This window comes from Vidua macroura, chromosome 13, assembly GCF_024509145.1.
Source record: "Vidua macroura isolate BioBank_ID:100142 chromosome 13, ASM2450914v1, whole genome shotgun sequence".
Classification (NCBI taxonomy): domain Eukaryota; kingdom Metazoa; phylum Chordata; class Aves; order Passeriformes; family Viduidae; genus Vidua; species Vidua macroura.
The window spans coordinates 6,678,406-6,691,279 of NC_071583.1; the positions used below are offsets into that span (position 1 = coordinate 6,678,406).

At 41.4% G+C, this 12,874-nt stretch overlaps 1 long non-coding RNA gene across 1 annotated transcript; it reads left to right on the top strand.

The window, feature by feature from the left end:
* Window positions 1-1,919: 1,919 nt before the first annotated feature.
* On the top strand, window positions 1,920-8,896 carry LOC128814007 (uncharacterized). Its single transcript, XR_008439247.1, has 3 exons — window positions 1,920-1,992; window positions 7,537-7,604; window positions 8,162-8,896. It is a non-coding gene; the product is annotated as an uncharacterized LOC128814007 (long non-coding RNA).
* The last annotated feature ends 3,978 nt before the right edge of the window (window positions 8,897-12,874 follow it).

Here is a 12,874-nt window from a genome sequence, read left to right on the forward strand (position 1 = left end):
TGCTCTGCTCAGAATTAATGTGCTCCAAAAGCCAACAGAGATGACTTGTGTTTGGGCACCTCATGGGAAAACAGGGAGATGAAAAGCCTTAGGAAAACTTTGACAAACAACTTGGAGTGTTTGACCAGCTATGCACAGCTGCTGCTGAATGAAGAATGCAAGTAACATGCCAAACAGAGACAAAAGGGGATCAGCAGGGAAGGCAGCTTTGGTATCAGCTCTGGACATTTTACTCTTGGGAAAGGAGAGGAAATATGCTGAGTTACCTGTAGGAGGTGTGCCTGCTTTTGCTAACAGATGTGCATGGTTAAAGAATTCCTAACCACCAGATCCTGTACTGATGTATGCTGGAATTCTCTCTGAGTCAGTGGAGATACATCCATGCACAGCACCTTAATTTGATTGATTGCATCCCACTCATCTAAACATGCCTTAAAGACTTGTTTGCAGAGCCACAATCTCTCTGCCCCCTCCAATTCCCTATTTGAGGTGATAATGTCTCCTCATAAATCCTGGATGTGATAGCTCCAGCATGACCCATCACTTCATTACACCAGAGCTGTGTAGTGCACTGAGGAGGAGTTTATCTGGACAGAATGGATCTGGTCCAGGAGCAAATTAAGGAGTGAAGAATCTGTTTATTTCTGGGCCAATTCTGTATGAGTTACAGCTTCTCAATTTTCCTGATGTCAGCTAGTTTTACTTTTTAGTTTTCCTTCCTCACTCAGGAGGTGAAATATCTAGCTGGCACAGACATCTTGTTGAGCTGTGTCAGGAAAGCCAGCCTGAAATTCGGGTCTGGTTAGGATGCAATGTACCATACCCAGTGTCATTTGAGCATTGGCTGTTTTGGAGCATGCCAGGCTTGTTCCAAAATCAGGGATCACCTCACTATCAGCAGCAGGAGTGTGGTGTCTCCTCAGACACCCCATCTGTCTTATCCAGTGCTGTATGGGAGGAGCAGCCTAATTTCCTCAGCTTTGTGCAAGTGAGGAGTCCTTGTACAGAGGCAATTTCTTGATGACCAGGTACAGTGGACACAGTATAGCATCTTTCACTGTCAGCATGAAGGGATGAAAGGGAAGTTATATGTCCGGCTCTAGGCTGCTCTGCACTGCTTCAGACATGAGTAGTAGGGGAAAAGAACTATTTCTTCTATTTTATTTATTATTTCAAGTGTTTCTTTATGATTACTTCCTAGTGGTTTCAGAGATAGCTGTTCCATCTTGGCCTTGCACTAGCTAGTTTAGTCTGATGCCATATATAATTTGTTTCTTCCAAGGCACTAATACATTTATTAATGCACAATACATTTTCCATATATTTACTTAATGGTTTATATTTGCTTAATTAATGTCTTTCAGCAAGACACTCAGACTTCAGTCAATGATTGCTGGAATTTCCTATGTGTTCCAAAGCATAAAAATTACATCTGTGTGTTGAGCCTTCCCTTGCAAAATTCCTCTGTGATTCTCCTGTGCAAGTTTTGCAAACTTGATGGGCTTAGCAGATATAACTCTTGCAGGTATTCACTGAGATTTTAAAGTATTTAATTGGTCTTGAATGCACAGTGCAGCTCTCCAAATACAGGACTGAGGTATTTACTGATCCCTTTCTTCTGTTCTGTACGTTTGAGTTGTCATTTCTAGGTAGGCTGGCACTTGAAGAGGAATTGTGAACTATGGTTGTTTTCAGCAGAAAAGTAGATGTTGCTAAGGGGAACTTGTGGGTGTATGTCCTTAACTGCAGCACAGTGACAGCTCCTCAGTTACTGCTTTTGGCATCTCTTTTTAGTCTGTGCCTGCTCTGAAGTTTAGAGTAAGCAAAAAATCTTATTTGACAGAAATGCTTTTACCCTTTTGTAAAATTTTTGTTTACTAATGAAATTTTTATTTGATTTTTTTTTTTCACTCAGGTTTTCATTTGATTGGGAAATACTTCTGCAAGGCATTATGGCAAAGTCAGCTGGGTGTTTGTCCTGCTCCCTCCCAGGTGGGTGCCTGCCTATTCCCAGTGCTCCCACACCTTTGGGTGAGCACATTCCTGTGCTGCACATGCCGAACTGGTGAAAAGCTAACTTGCTCAATTGTTTAATTTAGTTTGAAATTCTTACCATACTGGAGAATTCATTCTTTTCTGCACCTCATGCAGAAATTAAAACAAATGTCTCTTATTTCAGAAAACTGATTGAAAATTAGTATAATTTTCTGGGGGCTGGCTAAGGTATGAAGGACTTAGTGTAAACCCCCATTGCAGACTGCAGTCTGGACACCTCTTATGTGATCCCTGTTACACCACAGATTTTTGGCCCAGGGAACACAATTTCCTAGTGCCAAATAGCAAGAATAGCCCAGAGGAAAATTATGACCCAGTTCCAAAGGGCATTGTGAGTGCTATGGTGCTGCTGCCCAGAGGTGGAACCCAGCCCTGCCAGCCTGCCTGAGCAGTGTTGATGCCCTGCCCTGCTGCTGGGGATGGGATTCATAGAATCATTAAGGTTGGAAAAGACTTCTAAAATAATGGTGTCCAACCTTTAGACTGAGTCCACTGAAACAAGTCATGCCCTAAGAAACTGTGCTGCAAACTTGCTTCAAGTAATTGAGTGGGAAAGCTCTCTTACCCAGCAGCCACATAGTTAATTAACATAGTTAACTTAGTTAATTAATTTCTAAACAGGTAGAGGTTTAGATAGAATCAACAATAAGCATTTGGATTAGGAAACAACACTTTGATATTAGAGCTGTGCCTTTTCTCTCATGTTGTGTGAGAATTATGGTGTGAGGAGAGTTCATTGCCCAGCAGTTTCCTTGTGGGGAAGGGAAGAATCTCTATCCAGGTGCAAATGATAAATATCATACTTTGTCACTTGAGGGCAGGAGAAAAATCCTCTAGAAAATAAAAATCTACAGTGTTTTTGTTGTGCTTCCTTTAAAAATAGATGGCAATTAGTCCATTCACATTCTTGTTCTTTCTGTCTGTGGTTCCTTAGTGTCAAGAAATCTGTGTGTGTTTTTACAACACATATTCATTAATCTTTGAATTTTTAAATTAGTATTTTTGTCTTCTGAAAATAAAACTTGAAGGCATGCATTCTGAAATTATGACAGCCTAAATTTGTTATGAATGCCCAAAATAAAATTTTATTTTCTTATTAATAACCTCTTTCATAAAAATAACAACCGAGTATATATTCATTGCCAGAATTCTGAAGAATGTCATATCACTAAAGGGAATAAATTACTAACTAGACACCTAGAATTGGAATTTCTTGAGTAATAAACTAGCTTTTGACAGCTGCAGCCCTTTTTTTACAGGTGCAAAAAGAATATTTTCTTCTTTTTGTTTTATCTGCTATACATCGCTTAATGACTAGAGTATTCCAAGTTGGGAAAACAACTGGTAGTTGAAAGAACAGGAAAATTTGCTTATCCTTTCCCATTTTATGAGTAAAAGATGGGGGCGGGGGGGAGGGAAGATGTGAGCTCAACCAGTTCTAATCTTGACAACAGGGAAGCAAGGAAAAAATAGCTCAGCTGATTTATTGCTGTTGATATTTGCACTGTTCAGTACCTCAGCTGCCTTGAAATGCAAGGAATATTTTGATAATATTTCCTAAAATATGCAGGACACAATGTAGTTCCACTTAAACAATTATGTTCTTCTCGATATTTTTGTTCAGAAGCAGCATGACACAAAGAACATATTTAAAAAGTGAATCAGGTGACTAAAAACTCCATGTCCTGTTTTCTCATAAATCAAACATAAAAATCAAACCCCAAAATAAATACTTAGATATATAGTGACGTGTGATATTGGTGTGCTATTTGTTTTTGCTAACTAAGAGTTAACAAAAACAAATACTAAATACCAGCTCAGAGCTACCTTTCTTTGCAATCAAGCATTTTGATTAGGTGTCAGTCTCTGAGAATAACCCTTTATCATGAATATCTGCTAGAAAGAACAACTGCAATGGAAATTGAATTATTTAAATGGTGATTTAAATCACAATTAACAAAACTGATTTGAATCAGAGTGATATAAATTGGTCCCTCCTGCTTTAAAATTAATTAAGGATGTGCTTTGAAAGCATGCTCCTATCCATGCTCTGACTCAGTGGGTTCTCCATATCTCTCAAGTTTTAATAAATCAGAACAAGGGATGGAATTTTTATTTAGTTCAATAGTCTCAGTCTCTGAATTTAAGGCCACTGAAGAATAGATTAACATTTATAATTGCTAGGTTGATCAGTAATGTAAATTAAAAATGGGGATTTCAAAACAAATTAACCTTTGCAGTACATCTTGTGGAGACAGACAGACAATGGTATCATTGAAAAGGTTCCCCTCATCCTTGAAGTCACAAATCACTGTATTCTTCATGGTGCCTCGCTGCTCTGCAGCCTCTGGAGTCTCAGTGTCCAAAAAATAAACTGTGATAGCTGAAAGAACAACATGGGCTCTTTGAGGCTGGCAGGTCCCTGCATGGGCTATCGCTGCTTTGTGTCGATCCAGGCAGATTTGTGTATTTTGGGCTAAGATTAGGATGTTTAGGCTAGGGGTAAATGGGTTTATAATTAGATATGTCCCAGCCCTTGACCTATTAATTGAGGCTCATACTCCCCTGCATCTACTCTCCACCTGCAATGAGACTGTGATTTAAAGCTGTTGAGGGAAAATGGGCCTTCTGTACCCACAATTTTTTGCTTCAGTGTGCCTGTCCTGGACTCAGCTGAGAGCTTTTCTGTCCCTCTTTGAGATATCTCATGAATAGAATAGGACACTATGTCAATATGGTCTGTGCTGTATTTATTTATTTATAAAATTGAGAGCTTAGATTCTATCTGAAGAAAAACACCCTATGCAATCAGCACCTATGCATTTGCAATGTTTCTCCTCAGGTAGAAAAGCAGTCATAACTGGGGAAGATGGAGTGGGTTTTGATGGCACCATACAGAATCTGAGGAGGTCCAGGACTGTCCCTTCCATGCTGAGACATCTATGGAGCTGGGAGATGCAGACCCCTGTGGGATGTTGTGTGGGGAAAGAGTGGGGCAGGCTAAGGACGACTGTGGAGGGAATGGAAAGAGTGATCACCAATGAGAGCAAAGAGCTTTGGTCTCTCCTGCTGCAGGTACATCAGCTCCTGGGAACTGATCAGCTGCCAATCAATGCAGCTGATGCAGGAACCCCAAGCTTTCTGTGTGGTGGTGTCCCAAGAAGCACCACACTTTGGGTGCAGGCATGTATGATGTGTTCCTGACATGGCTCATAGGCTCCCAGAAAATTGCTGTTCTCACCTCTGCAGTGCTTTGCCCAAAATTTAGGTTTCCATGGGCAACCTTTCATACCTTCAATGCACATCACAGAATATGCTGATTTGGAAGGAATGCACAAAGATCATCAAGTCCAGCTCTTAGCCCTGCCAAGAGACACCCCAGAGTGCTCTCAGAGGGCCTGACAGAATTGTCCAGACGCTTTCTGAACTCTGCCAGGTTTGGGGCTGTGACCACTTCCCTGGGGTGCCACCACTGATAACTGAAGTTGAATGCGAAGAAATATTCCCTTTTTCTCATAAATTATCTGCTTCCACAGTCCTTACCTAAACTGAGCCATTAGAAACTGCTGCAGAGTATATGACCCATTAGTCTGACCCTGTGGAAAATATTAGCTTATGCAGATGTTGATGCACATCCTTTATGTAATGGTAGAGCTATTGTGTAACTTGCCTTTTTTTCTATGAGCAAATTTACACCAGGGGAAGCTGGTAGTACTATCTTCTGATCACAGAGCTCCAGAAAGATATAAATAGGGAATGAAGAATGAACAGTGGTATTAAAAGCTTGCTCTGAATGGATTTTTTTTTTTTTTTTCCTAAGCTTATAAATAGAAATAAAATCTAAACAACCTAAACTAAATAGACCGGAATAAACACAGAACTGTGGCAGGTATTGTCATCACTGCTCACACCAGTGAATGGTTTTTTGGTAATGAGAAAGCAAAGCCAGGAAGGAACCTTAAAGATGTCCAAGTCTGAGCAGTGGAAATGAAGAAGGTTTTTCCAGGAGGCAGAGCACGGACGAGGAGCCTAACCCTGGTCTGGTGGAACAGGGTGTCCGTGGCTCTAGGCAGGGCTTGATGGTGCACACATAAGGCATGGGAGGTGGGGAAAGCCCCCTCCTTCCTTCCAGGGCCACACCAGCCTCTTCCAGCTGAGAAGCTCCTGGCTTCTGTCATCCAGAGGATGGCAAAATGTGGGTGGTAGGTGAAGAAATGCTGATGAAGGGGATATTGATAAGGCTACAGAGTAGTCTGCCAAATACTTGGAATATTTTTCAAAGCTTTTGGCAGTCAGAACAGGATTGCAGCCTGGAAGAAAAAGATCTGTGTGTCTTGTTCAGTAGATGTTTCCAGGTGCTGGTAATGGTATTGGCAATAGGAGTTTATTAATAACTGGAAAGTTATTGCTTTTTAATGCATACAAATGTTGTGCAACTGCCACTGATGTTCAGCTAAACATGCCCTACTTCGCATATCTCATTTTTTGTCATCTAAATAAATTGCAGGTTGTTGAACAATCTCTTCCTTTCCCAACACTATATTGTTTGCTAAACAATTTTTTGGGTTTGGGTTTTTTTTTTTGTTTTTTTTGGTTTTTTGTTTTGTTTTGTTTTGTTTTGTTTTTTGTTTGGTTTGGTTTGGGTTGGATTTTTTTCCCCTTTAAGAAGAATAAAATATTGCACATGGCCCTTTTCCAAAATCAAAGCTCTGTAGTATGGTTAGCCCTTCTGGTCTATTGTATACTGATATTTATACAGATTACTGGCAAACACAAATTTATTGCAATATTTATTGGGCTGAATTTAGGTTACTTATAATGTGGTTAGATGGCTATTTATTAGACATGTCACAGTAGCTATTTAACACTTCTACAGCTGTCTAGGTGGAATTAGGACGTAAAACAGAATTTATTGTATTTTATCCAGAAAATGTTTCAGGAAGAGTAAATTCTAGGAAAGACACAACTGTCAGAATAATGAAGGGACCAGGAAGAAGAAAGTAGTTTTAAACAGCAATTCTCAGTCAAACTGAAGGAGGGAAATATTTAGGATGTGAGGAAATCCAGGTGCAGATTTTAGCTTCTCTAAAGTGCACCAGCACTCTGCCTAACACCTGACCTTTCCCTCATGAAGTGGACATTTTTCATTTAGAAAAGGAAATGAGAGTCATCTTCTTTGATTAGTTTTGTGCTGATTAAATAGAGTTAAAAAGTTCTATGGGACCATTTTCTCAAGGAACAATTTCATAAGAATCAAGCCTTTCACAGGCAGGTGGTACTTTGGTGTTTCTAATGTGTTGTGTTAAGGTGGTTTTGACTAGTGTATGTCCACTGTGATGGATTCAAATGACTTTTTTTACACATTAGTGTGTTTTAACTCTGCATTTCACTGTTGTGAAAACTTTTTGCAGCATCAGGACAAAAAATGTTTATTTTCTATTAACATCTGTGGGGTTTGGATCTTTTTCTTATTTGAAACAGAAAATGAATGCACATGTTGAATGTCTTATGAAGAAACGTGGATGAGACTTGCCTGCAAGGAAGAGGCTGTAAGTGCAAAAAAAAAAAAATTCAAAAATACTTATGAATTTCCTTTAAAAATAGTTTCCTGTAACCTTTATAAAATGTAGATTATTTAGGAAAATAAGTCCCCGTTTTCATATACAGACACAGGCCATCTTAAAATACTTCACCAAAAGAAGTCAGTCTTTCTGTTTAACAAATAAACCCATTTCTGTGGGAGGATGCGGAGGAGGGAGGAAATGAGGCCATGGAAAGACTTGCAGGTGTGAGGGTGAAGCTGGGCAGCCATTGCTTCCCATTGCTGGTGAAGGTGCAGTGGAGGCAGGACAGAGTGAAGGGAGCTGCTCTCCTTTTCCTTGTGCCTCCTTTTGGCATTTTCTTGGGGCAAAGGAGTGTTTGTGCCCAGTGCCACTGCTGTGCAGAAGCAGCAGACCCCATCCCAGCCTTCGCCTTTCCAGCCTAATTCAAACTGTTCACCCCAAGTCCCATGGGAATTCCCTCCCTGCATATGCCTAATTATCTCATCACAGGATGGCAGCTGTTGTGGACCAATAAATACATATTTATCCCTTGATTCTTGCAGGTGGGGGAACCCAAATACTCCAGCCTTCAGATGCTACAGTCTTGAATGCCACGGGATGAGATGTTCAGCAACACAGAAGCAGGAGATCATGGGGGGAAACCTCTTTGTCCAGATTACACCTGCATTGAGATAAATTTTAATGATGATTTTTTAGACTGTAGCTACCAATTAAGCTCAAGCTAATGCCGGTGAGAAACTAAAGTAGGTAATTCAAGGAGGCTATATATTTTCTTAAATTCATTAGCTGTCCATTGAGGGTTGAAGAGAACATAACTAAAAATAATTACATATGAATTATGAAGTTCAAATAGAATGTGTTACTTTGCTCATACAAAACTTCAAGAGAGACAAATCAGGGAAGTTTATTAGCATATTCTACTTTTTCAACAAGCCTTAGAAGGAAGGGAAAATATAATAATGTAAAGGAGTTGAAGATTCATGTTTCCATAATAGCTGTATCTGCACTATGCTACCTGTGAAATTTATTCTCTGGGGGTGGTGAGACTGCTAAATAGCTTTTATTTCTCAGCCATCTTTATTTTTTCCCCTGTAAGCAGCTCTTTTTTGTATGTCCATTAACATGCAATCCTCTCCTACACAGAACTTTCTTCAGCTGCATTACACCTGAGCCAGGGGTTTTGCAGGGAGCAAAGGGCAGCACACAAAACTGATCATAAATACACTCCCAAAAATTCATTTTTATTTGAGCTCATTCATTCTAATTGTTCTCTTGAGGCTCGATTTGAAGCACAGAGAAATCCAAAGGGGCCTCACTGGGCTGTGGGTCAGGTTTTCAGGTCACCTGTACATGGCAAGTGGTGAATAATAAGCAGCACAGTGCCAGCCCCTTAGGCCTGACCCTGAGGATGAAGGAAGAATTTGGCCTCTGATCTCATCAAGTGCAGTCTCAGGGATGGAGGAGAGCACAGCACCCACTCCTTCTGCAGCAAAAGGCAGTCACAGACAATGACCAGCAGGCTGGTGTGCCCCAGTAATGCAGTTCACCATGCCCTGATTAATTGGTGCAAACTGTGCCCCTGAACATTTTCTCTGTGGAATTATTTCTTTTGTTGATGGCAATGGTCCAAGAAGTTGTTAGAGTCACTGCTGGGACTTGATATGATTACAGATACATTTCCATGTTCAATTAGGAGTACTGTGATGACTGGTTTGTCCCTTCCACTGGTATAAACAGGTTAGGATTAATACACATATTTTGCAAACCAAACTACAGACATTAAAAATTGGTTAGGGTGGATTTTTTTTCCTTCTCTTTGTTTTTGGGTTTTTTTTGTTTGGTTTGGTTTTTTGGGGTTTTTTTGGTTTTGTTTTGGGTTTTTTTTTTTTTTATTGTTGGTGTTGTGGAATTTTTGTTTTGCTTTTTGGGGGGAGTTTGGTTTTTTTGTGTGTGTTTGATTTTTCAGGGAAGCGTTGAGGCTTTTTTTCCTAAACAGAATCTTTAAGCCAGTTTAAAAAGTTTGTCCTTGCAGACAGAAGTGTTCTTTCCTTTAGTCTAGATTAGGCATTTGGATGGGAAATGGAATGTGGAGGTCCTGGCCCAACTTTCTGTGCAACCACATGTGAATCACTTCATACTGTGGCCCCTTGTTGCTGTACCAAATTTAACTTTACCCTGCTTTGCTTGATTTAAAGCCTGTGGGAGGTGGTTGTCATCTTCTGCCTTTTTTAGGGACATCAGCATGTATGATGCAAGACTAGGGATTCTGGACATCACTACAGAATCATGATAAAGGTCTGAGAGCCTCTTGGTCAATTCCAAAACTCCCACCTCTTTCCACAGTGTTAGAAACAGGTCCTTGTTGAGCTTCTTTTAGCTTCTATCATCTTTGATAAAGCTTTTAGTACTTATAATCTCTGTCTCCATGGGTGCCCCTTCCTGGTGTCCTGTTGCTTTCCATACATTAAGTTCTACTGTTGTCACAAAGGATCTGGAAACAGATATGTAATTACCAAGTGAAAGACAAATAGCTGCATGGCAAAAAAAGGAGTGTTCAAGCCTGGAAACAAAAGAGTTAAAATAAAATTAATTTCTCTTACCCATTTTCCAAAAATGCCAGCCTTTCTATATAAACTCCTCTGTCATTAATCTAATAAAGCTCTACTTTGTTCATAATTTACTACACTCTTGAATAAGCCATTCTAATATTTGTGCAGGGCAAGTACATAAATCATTGTTGCCCTTCTCTACTTTTTTTACTTATCTGGTTCTTTCAAGGTCAATAACCTACCTTACACCTTTCATCTGGTTTAAATATTCAGTTATTTCCTTTTACACCTCTTCCTTGCTCACATCCATTTGGATATATGCAGCTGTGTCTTCTCAAGTAGCTATTGATCATGTCTCCTTGCTAAAGGTTGCTAACTTCAGCAGCAGTAATGATACAAATTACATCTGTTAGGGTTCACTCACACCTCTCTTTCAGAAGGAGAGACTGCCTTCTGACTTTGTTATTTGCCATCTTTTCTGCCTAGGATATCTAAAACTCAGTGAGAAAATTTATATGCTGGAAAATATCCTCATTCTGACACGTGTAGGCTTTCAGTGCCCAGGTCATGCAGAGAAGCTAATCAATCCCTACTGACCTCCAGGAGCCTGGAATATAGCTGGGTAAGGCCCCAGTCCAGCAATGCACTTAAGGATATGCTTATGTAAACACAGGATCCATCCCATTTTCAGTGCAATTTGGTGAGAAGTGCATTTCAGAGCAGAGCATCTCCAGGGATGCTCCTTTTTGCAAGGGCCGTGCAGGATGAGGCTCTAGCAGTTGCCACCACGAGCACACTCCAAGGTATCTGGTAATCTTGCACAGGGCAAAGTAACTTTCTTTGTCTTCTTACCTGTGGGGAGGCTGCTGAGGTGCCACTGCTTTGGAATCAGTGTGTGTTTGTGAGTGTGAACCCTTGTCCTCTGCAGAGCTGCTGAGCTCTTAGGAGCTTGCTGACTGTCTAAGAGAAAATTTAATTATTTAGGCTTAGGCAGAATAATTGGGTGCTGCAGGACCTTACAGTTATGCCTGTTGTGTGCTGAGGGATCATCCTGTCTTCTGACTTCATCAGATCCTTGACCCAATTGTGTTGCTGCCACAAGATTGCCAACTTGTACCAAAAAACAGAGGAGTGGAGTTTTGTCGTAGTTTTCTGCCAAGGAGTGGGGCTGGAATACTTACCACCACGGTATAGAAGAAAACAGGGCTAGAAAGGACCTGAACAGGTCACCTCATCCACCCCCACACAAACCACTCCTGACTCGTTTGTCTGAAGTGTTTTTTTAACCCCGTCAGGCGTGGAGATCCCCCAGCCTGCCCAGGCAATCCCCTCCAGTGCCCAGTGACCCCTGCAGCAGGCAAGTTATTCTAGTTCTGAACTCAGGTCTCCCTTGCTGCATTTAAACCCATTACTTTTTTTGTGCTTTCCCTGTGGATGTGGATAAAAATTTATTGCCTTCCTCTTTGCATAAGCCATTTATATAATTGAAGACTGTTATCAAGTCTCCTCTCTGTCTTCCCTGCTCTAGACTAAATAGCCCAGATAGGATGAAAGCTGGAATGGAGTGTCAGGGAGAAGGAGTTAGAGGAGGAAATCAGAGAGGGATTAATCCTGCTTTCAGTCCCTGTAGAAACAGACTTTGCCTTCTGAAGGATGGGGATGTGGGAGGGGGAAACCGGATTCTCAGTGCTGCTGATTCACTAATGCAGCTCTGTGAAATGTGTATCTGATTGATGGGCCACTGCCTCACAGACTAAGGAAGAGGGGCTTGGGCTGACTGTCTGCTGAGCCATGACCCTGCTCTCCAGCGTCTGTGCTTGGAAATGAAGGCTTTAATTTCTTACACTGGTGAGGAGCGTATCCAGCTCACACATCAGCTCCTGTGAGATGCATCTGGTTGAGCTTCTGTGCATCCCAAAAGCTGCTTCCAGGTGCTGTGTGTGTTATACAATCAGACAACATGATGATGTAGAACCACCACCATCCAGACCGCCCAGCACGAGCCCTGCCAGGGAGCAGGAGTCCTCTCCTCTGATGGCAAAACGTTGTTTCTGCTGCCCTGACCTCGGCTCGGTGCCTCCCACCCATGGACAGCATGGGAAGCCACTCACCACACACGCTGCCTACATGTGTTTCAGCTGCCTACATGTTTACAGCTTGATTGCTGTTCATAAAACCAGCACGTGGAACAGGCAAACTCCGTGTGATCCAGAAAGCCCTGGGGCGTACTATGTCAATGTCACACACATCAAGGAAGTTCAGCGAGCGCTCAGAGTGACTTCTCGTGTTCAGAACCCTTTTCCATTATTCACATCTGCTGTCAGAGCTGCAGCACGTATGCAGCCATTGCTGTCACAACCTGAAACAAAAATACCTCCCAGCCTGGAGACTTCCAAAAGCCTAAGGTGGGGGGAAAATGTCTCCTTGCTACTTAATGCTCCCAAACAGCTTTTGGTGACAGTTTTGCCTTGCTCCAAGCGCTCCAAGAACAGCACATAAGGTGGAGCTGTTTTCCCTAGACTCCTGGTGACATGGGATCACAGCATTATTTACATCAGAAAAGGGCTGGTCTTGAAGAAAGCAAAATATTAGACGCTGTTAGAACAGCAAGAAAGTTCATTGCATTTCAAGTGCACTGCAGATTAACTCCAGCACTCCTAGTCTCTCTTCCTCCCCCACTGGCTCATCAGTCAGCTGTTAAGACTT